Consider the following 9,052-nt stretch of genomic DNA (forward strand, 5'->3'; position numbering starts at 1 on the left):
CAACTCATCACGAGATCTCTAAAACTATACACCCGATTGACTTGAAATTTAGCATAGTTACTCATTTTGTGATGTAGACGCTCACTAAGAACGGATTCTGTGGAAATCCGATCCCAAGGGGAGTTTGGGGGGCGTAATATATCAAAATTTCCAGTTTTTGGTAGGAAATCACCATGGCAACGGCTGTTGCTTTGTTGATGCTTCATTTGTCTCTATGGCAACGACTATTTCATTGTTAGTGCAGTCCTGATCACCGTTGAAATTTTGCGGGTACTTTAAATATCAAAAATTGCCCTTTTTTTCAAGTATATATATTTTACAGATTTGTATATTCACAGTAATGTTCCTTATGTTACACAGGATGACATTTTCCGAAATTAGATCCCATGGGTGTTTAAAACAAGGCAACAGTGGGTACTTTGTGTGCATGAGAACAGGATTTTGCATTGTTCATGCCTTCTGCATCTCCATGGCAACGGGCATCGCGCGGCAGTGGCGTACCCACAAGGAGGGGCATGTAGAATGAGCGGCGCAAGAGTGATCTGCCTGTAGACTGCCGTAGCGAAGTACGGGTACATCAGTTGTACCTTGCGTGCACGAGTCGGGAAACCATCGGTGCTATTCATTTTCTCTCCGGTACATTATACAGCATTGAAATACATTTTCACTGAATTTTTTTTATTTACCATTACCGTAAATGGGAGGTGTGGCTTAATTTTTTTCAATTGGTATAACCGTGCGAAGCCGGGTCGGGCAGCTAGTTAAATATATTTTTTACCATGCCTCAAATTCAGATTCCATTATTTCTCTTTTCTTAGCACTTATTAGGTCAAAACTAGAATATTGTTCAGTAATATGGAACAACATTAATTCATCTGATATTGATAAAATTGAAAATATTCAAAACAAATGTATTAAACTTATTACTCAAAAATCATTTCCCCCTCCTAAATTAACATCACTTTTTGATCGGCGTGCCCTCCTTGACCATCTTTTTATTTCCAATTGTTATTCTTCTAAAATCAATTGCAAATACATCTTGGATAATACTGGTTTAAGAGTCCCCCAGTATCATAGTCGACTTACGTCTACTTTGTGTACAATCAAGAGAAATAAAGATGTTATTTTTAGATTAATAAGCAATTATAATAGTTTAGACCCAATAGTAACAAGCTTAGCCAATTAGTAAATTATTTTAGTTGCACTTGCAGCCAATTAAATCAACTGTGTATTCTTAATCCACTAATTTTCTGTATTTGAATTTATAATATTTTTTTTGTTTATTATTATTTTTTTGTTTGTTTTGTTTTGTGTCCTTTGTATGTGGTCTCTCTTGTGTATTGTGTGTGTTTTTTTGTATCGTGCACACCCCTGTAATCTCTCTTCAGAGTGTTGGTGTGCATGTCACAATTTATAAATAATAAAATAATAAATAAATAATCTATTTTCAAATGAAGAGGCTGAATATTGTTTTATGTTTAGGAAAAGTGATTGGTATATAATTTTTTGATTTTTATTAATATATTCTATAATATTCCATATTTTTTGTCTTAAACGGGAGAATACTTGTTTTGTTTTATTGGTTATATATTTTATATGTGGTAAAAAGTTAAGTTTGTTGTCTATGATTATTCCTAAATAAGTAAATTCTTTCACAAATTTTATTTATTTTTATCATATTTTATCAATGGTGGTCTTTTTATAGATCTCCTTTTAGTTGTAGTGCTAAAGTTTTGTCTGTTCATATTTTAAGGTTTTGATTTTCCATCCATTGTTTGGTTAATTTAAGTATATTTTGAGATTTATGTTCTATTTCTAATCTATTTTACCTGGAATTATTAATGCAATATCGTCGGCAAAGGCTATTGTATTTATGTTATGGATTTCAATAAAGTTTGTTAAGTAATTATTTATTATTAAGTTCCAAAATGTGGGGGCTAAAACCGAACCTCGGGGACTTCCACAATTAATTTCTCGTTTTATCTTTATTGTACCATATTTAAATTCTATTTTACTATTTTCTAAGTAATTCCACAGAATTTTCATAAGTGTTAGTGATAATGATAGTTTATTTAATACTTCTTTTATTTTATTCTAGTTTATTTTAGAAAAATCATTACTTATATCTGTAAAGATTATTATTATATTTTTATCAGGAATTTCTTTTATTAGGTTTAGTAACTTGTTAATTGCTTGTTCAGTTGATCTTTTTTCTCGAAATCGATATTGGTTATCATGTAAATGTTCATTTATTACTGGGAATATTCTATTAAGTATTATTTTTTCAAGAATTTTTCCTAAGACTGGTAATAAACATATAGGTCTGTAAGAATTTGGTTTAGATTAATTTGCATTGTTTCCCTTATAAAGTAATATAAGTTCTGCTGTTTTCCATGGTGCAGGAAAAATTCCTTCATTTAGAAATTAATTATATATAAATTCTAGTTTTTTTTTTAATTCGGGCAATAGCTTTTTGATTACTTCTAGAGTGATTTTGTCATTTCCTGGTGCTTTTTTTATTTTTAAATGAGTATATTGCATTTCTTATTTCAGTTATGGTTATCGGATTTTCTGTTTTGTTATTGTTTGGATTTAAGTTTGTTGGATGTATGTATGTTTGTATAGTACCTTCTTCTAATGGTAATAAATAATTTATTAATTCTTTATAGGTTTCTTCTATAGATAGTGTATATTTATTATTTATTAAAATACTATTTATGGGTTCCATTCGTCTAATTTTTCCTCCAGTTGTTTTGTCTGGTACATTTCAAATTGATTTATTAGATTCTTCTACTATAAATTTTGTCCAAGTATTATTTGTGTGTTGGGTTTGGTTTATTTTAAAATCTTTCCTAAGTTTCTTATATTCTTCTTTATATTTTTTTTTCGCTTGGCATTTACAACATCGACTATATTGTCGGTTTTTAAATTTTACTATTAACTTTTCCTGTTCTAATTCCATAGTCGACCACCAAATTTTTTTATTAGGTTCTATGTTAATATATTTAATTTTTTTGGCTACATGTATTTATTATGTGATTTTGGATTTGTGTTATATTTTCCTCTAAATTTTGACGTTTATATTCATTAAGGTAGAATTTAATTTGTTGTTTTACTTGATCCCAATTTTTAACTAATCTATGAAGTCTTTTCTCTTCTTTAGTTATATTTCGTGTGTTTTTATTTATTATCCAGGTTATTATATTGTGGTCACTTATACCTTCTGAAACATTCCAGTTATATATCTGATTTTCAAAATATTCAGATGCTAAAGTCAGGTCAATGTTATCTTGTCTATGTATGCTATCATATGTGTAGATATTGCCTTCCTTATTTAATATTGTTAATCTATTATCTTCTATAAATGTTAGGATATTCTCTCCTCTTTCGTCGGTAATTTTGGAGTGCCAACAAAAAGATTTTGCATTAAATTCACCAGCAAGAATATAAGGTTTTCCTTTATGTTCCTTTGAGATATTTTGAATTTGTCAAAGTCCTGGAATGGGGGTAAATATATAGATATTAAGACAGTTTATTTTCCATTAAGGTTTGCTATTATAGAGGTTATACCTTTTAATTTTATATGTTTCATTTGTAATATTTCTATATCTTTATGTGTAAGAATTGCCGCTAGAGTTTTTTTTTCATCATTTAAGTGTGTCAGTCTTAATGTAAGTTAATGAATTTATTATAGTATAGATATGGTTCTTGTAGAAATGCAACGTCAAAGTTCTCGTTTATAACTTTAGTATTTATATCTATGGTAGCTGCTCTTGAGTTTTGGAGGTTAGCCTGAAGAAACTTATAGGTTTTATTTAACAATATAATTAATATTATTTTTGTATTTTTGACCCTTGTTCTTGCCAAAATGAACATAGGGCAGGTTTTATCTCTCGAATTATGTTTACATTCCCGTTCTGTTTTTTTAGCTCTTACGCAATTTAGACATTTTAAAAAGTTTTCCTTACAGTGCTGTTCTGTATGACCGGATTTTGCATATCTAGAACACGAGGGTACATTTTCTCTACATCTTTTATCTGTATGTCCATATCTGAAACATTTAAGGCACTGCATTACAATTATAAATTCCTTTGTTTTGTGTGATTGATAACCGATGTAAATTCTACCGTTACTTAAGTAATTAAAAAGATTTCGATCTGTTTCTAAAATTATATTTTTCGTTGAGCCTCTGGGTTTAGTTTCAAAACAAATTTTACGTGATTTTACATATTCATCAAAAGTGGTATAGCTGGTCATATTTTGGTCATATATTTTCTTAATTACTTCATCTTGTTTTACTGTTATTGGGACTTCATATATTATTATTTTTGGATTTTTCTTTACTATGTTTCTACATGTCATTTCTTCTACTAATTTTTGGATCTTTTCAGCTTGCTCTTTTGTAGGCAGTTCCAAAATAATTGCTTGGTTATTAATTTTGATAATCTTATTGATCTGAATCTTTGCTTCCGATGGGTTGATACTTGAGGTAATTATGTTTTTCGTGACTTCTGAACTACCATCTGTTGGTTTTTCTTTTGGTTCGATGACAATTTTAATCGATTCTTGTTTTTCCTGTTGTACTTTTGGCATTGTGACCTTTGCATATGTGAGTTGTTTTGCTGCTCCTAATTTTTGAAATTTTTGTTTTTCTTCTAATTGCGTTTGGAGATTAATAATTTAAAGTTCTTGTTCTGTAATTATCTCCTGTAAACCATCTAAGACATCGAAAATTGTATCTCTAATTGTTAAAGTTGCTCTGGATTATTTAAGGGATTTCTCAATTGTTTTAATTTGGTTCTTATATTGACAAGTTCGTGATATAGACTCAGCAAATCCTGATGAACTTTGTTCGAATGATTCTGATCCACCTAACTCTTTTGTCTCTTACTTCAATTAATTATTCTTCTGTGTCTTCCTCTTATTGTCTTTTCCTTTTAGGTTCTTCCTGAAATCCCATTTTGTCATCTTCTTTCTTTTTTTTCTCCTCTTCTTCCTTTTTCTTCTTCTCCTCTTCTTTCTTCCTTCTGTTTGAGTATTTTCTGGGGTTTGGACGGCTGGGGACTGGTACCATGATTCGGCTTTGTTTTCTTGTTTTGGGAGGTGTCCGGACTGTTTTTGATCCCCGTGCAAAGGGACTCGGATTTTCTGGGTTTTTTTTATCACTCATATTGCTACTCTACACACCCTACTCTAACTAATGACAGTCTTTGTCACTATCCACAAGGTGCATACTTGTGCCAAAAACGAAGGGGAAAATTAGGTTCTAGATTCTTATAATTTCTTGTTGCCAGGTTTGCTTCATTTTGTTACACTTGAGTGTGATTTTGCCAAAACGTTTGGTCAAATGACATTCTTCTTCTTTCCAATTTATGGGATTTAATCCACGTACATTTCCTGATTCATTGATAATTTCTGTAAGTTTTGATGTGTCGGTTGGTAGGCCTGCTGTGATAAGTTTTCTTGCCATGACGTATCTGGAGTATAGTAGTAAGATATTTTTCCCTGTTTTTGAAGTTTCATGAATAATATATTGGATGGCCAGTGACAAATTTTCATCCTCTTCCAAACGGCTAAGCATTAGATTTTTTTCCACCTCGCTAAAGATTTCTGTTGGGTCAATTTGGTTTTCTAGTTTGCCACCTATACAGAAGATATTGTAGCCTGAAAAGCTATTAGTGTATTATGTTTATAATGTTATTTATGTATCAGTTGGCTTGCATAATTCTTCGTATGAGTGTGAACTCAATATCACTAATACCTAAATATGGAAATTAGACTCGCCTATTTGTATGAAGCTGTGGATACCTAGTACTGAGTAACGAGAAGAAAAGTTGAGCTTATTGTTGTCGATGAACCTATGTGGTATGAACCCATCCTGCTGTGTATACATGTGTAGGCACATATCACTTTTGCAACTACAAGCAAAATTGTAAAGGTTACCTTGAATTATTGATGTTGCTGGTTAATCCAATTGCGAAGCACTTCACTAGTATCATGAAGAAATAAACAAATTTTTATTTTATTGAAAATAAATATTTGATTTGTTGAAATAATACTTAAAGAACAGAAGAAATATTGATGATAAAATTTAATATTGCATTGCCATTTCTGGGATTGATTAGGGATGAGAATTATCTGTAGGATTGCATTCTTCCCAGGATCCAATTTAGAAAAGTATGCATTCATTTCGCATACAAATCAAATCAGATTTTTATGAATTTAACTCAATAAATTTTATTTATTTTGACATTGGGTGTCCAAAACACTGATATTTTAAGAAATGAGAAAACGACATTTGCAAACGACATTTTCAAAGATTTATTAAGTAAAATGGCCATATACAGAAAATTGTGTAATTCCACTGCACTGATCACTCACTTGTATAATTGTTTTTATTGTATTCGTCAACGAATGTGAAGAGTAGCGAAGACTGTGGACCTGAAAAACACAGTATCTAAGCCCTTTGTCACGAGAAATGAATGCACTCCGGCAAGCAAGTGTTCACAAGCAATTTCAATAAACTGTAATTATAGAGGGTTAAAATTGAGAAAATTCTACTTAGAAAGAAAAAAAAATATTGAACATATGATTTCAAACACTAAAAAGCTATCCTGAAAAAAGCATGTTTGGAACAGCTGATTGAATAGAATTTAATTCACGCCGAAGCCAGGAGCCTCGAGCGCTGACAAGACTCCAGTTGCTGATAAAAGTAACAAGGTTGAAATGAAACATGAGTGCGTTAGTCAAACCAGCGAGCCTGCTGCGGGTTAGGCCACACAAAAAAATAAAAGATGAGAAGAGAAGATAAGACTCAACAGCTGTACGATTCAGTAAATCGCAGCCGAATGAAAATAAAAGAAGTTGTAAGAAAATATACAAGCAACTCTTTCTACAGTTTTGTCTGCTAATAAAAGAAAGATGTATATATAAAATGACATGTTGATTATATGATATGTAAATATTCTGAAATGTTAATTGAAATGAAAACATAAACAATTCAATACACTGTGATGCATTATGACAAAATTTAAACTAACAATGTGACATGTTAGTCGTAAAATATTAATATTTGTTTTTGTTGTTGTTAATGACCATATATTGTTATGCAAATTAAATACAGAGTAATTGTAAATTGTAATTTAAACAATGTTAATTAATAATTATCTGATTTGTTTGTGTTTAATAAGTTAATAATTTTATTTTCTTATTGATTAGAGTTAGGTAGTTAATTTGTTGACACTCCATTAAACTACAGCAAGAACACAAGTTTAATTGCCTGCAGACACTTGTATTTGCAAGAGTACAAGTACGCATATAGTGAATAAGTTTGTAACTAAAACCCGGATGCCTATAATTTAAATCAGGTGCGAAGGTTGCACCGAGTTAAACTAGACGCAGTACGGTTCGCAACGGTTGTGTACCTATCAGTGACGGGAACCGGGAAGTGGTGATCCCGACGCCGCCTCGCACGTAGTCGTGAGGTAGGGCGACAGTAGTATACGAATGTATGTTCTGAAACTGGCTTCTGGCTGTGGATTGTGATTGTCCGCCATCTTGGATTGTGTAGTCACGGCGGCCATCTTGGATGACCTTGACCCAGGCGGCCATTTTGTATCCGCCATCTTGGACGAGCGTAACGGGACACACCGTAACGCGACATAATGTAATGGGACAAGTAGATCACGGCGGCCATCTTGGATCCGCCATTTTGGATGATGTCATTTTGTTTTCTAGAAAATTCCGGCATTGTGTTGTCCGCCATATTGGATGATGACGTCACCGTTGCAATTATCGTTATGGTCGCCATCTTGAAATTTAGACGCCATCTTGGAAATCCGCAATTTTTATGTTAGAAAATCGGGATGAATTCCAAAATTCATCAAAAAGTTAACTTATTCGAATTCTGATTGATTATATCGATCACCGTCCTCGGTTCGAACCCGGTGAGTGCAAAAAAAACTAAAAATGGCGACAGGCTCCTTCCTCAAATGTGGATGCAGGCAGACTGACTCCTACCACTTTTTTTCAGAGCATATATATCGTCAGCTGGTATGACGACATGTCCGCCATCTTGTCTTCGTCCGCTCGAGATCACCATCTTGTTTTCGTCCGCTAGAGTGTGCTGATACCATGTTAGTATAATTATCTGGTCACCACACCTTTGACCTTGACCTTGAAATTATACCTTGAAATTTGACCTTGAATTTTGACCTTGACCTTGAAATTTGACCTTGACCTTGAAATTTGACCTTGTCCTTGTCGACCATCATGTATCCGACATTTTATGTTCAGTACATGCTACCAGGAGCTACCACCTGCTGGAGTACGCCATATTGTGTGTGTGTACTTGTATTATAGAGTACATTTCCATCTGGATAATTTTATTCTAACCCGCTACAGTGCAGTAATCATTTATTATGGAGGTGCCCCCCGCCATCTTGAAATTCGGCCGCCATCTTGAAATCATATAATAATGTAGCTAGAAAAGCGGGAAAAAATCCAAAATTCATTAAATAAATTTGTAATCCATATAATGATTGATTGGATCGACTAAGGTCCTTGGTTCGATCCCTGGCCGATACAAAACAACTTTAATTTTAAAAAAATACTAAAAAAGTGTTAGGTTTGAGAAAATAAAAACACCACAAGTTCTTTTAAAAAAAATTTATTACATAAATTCAATACACTACTACAAGTACAAAAAAACACTGACAGATTACCAAAGCCTTTTGGATTCCTCGATTCAAACAGTCTTCTTATTGTACGGACTAAGCCTTTTACATGACTTTAAATGTCTATCGTATCCGTTCATCACCACAGCCAGAGACGGACTGAAGTTCATAGCACTTATATAGTCTCATTAGCCGGTACAACACATGAGTCAAATCAATAACCATGTTCATTATACGTCTCGGAGCATTTTTTATAATGACGATGTAAGCTATCGTGACGTGAAATTAGTTTATTGCACTTATTGCACTGAAATTGTATTCTTTGAACATTATTAGAACAAACGCTTCTTTCATGTCTGCGAGCATTTGATGTGATA

Source organism: Bacillus rossius, chromosome 3 (genome assembly GCF_032445375.1).
Source record: "Bacillus rossius redtenbacheri isolate Brsri chromosome 3, Brsri_v3, whole genome shotgun sequence".
NCBI classification, from domain to species: domain Eukaryota; kingdom Metazoa; phylum Arthropoda; class Insecta; order Phasmatodea; family Bacillidae; genus Bacillus; species Bacillus rossius.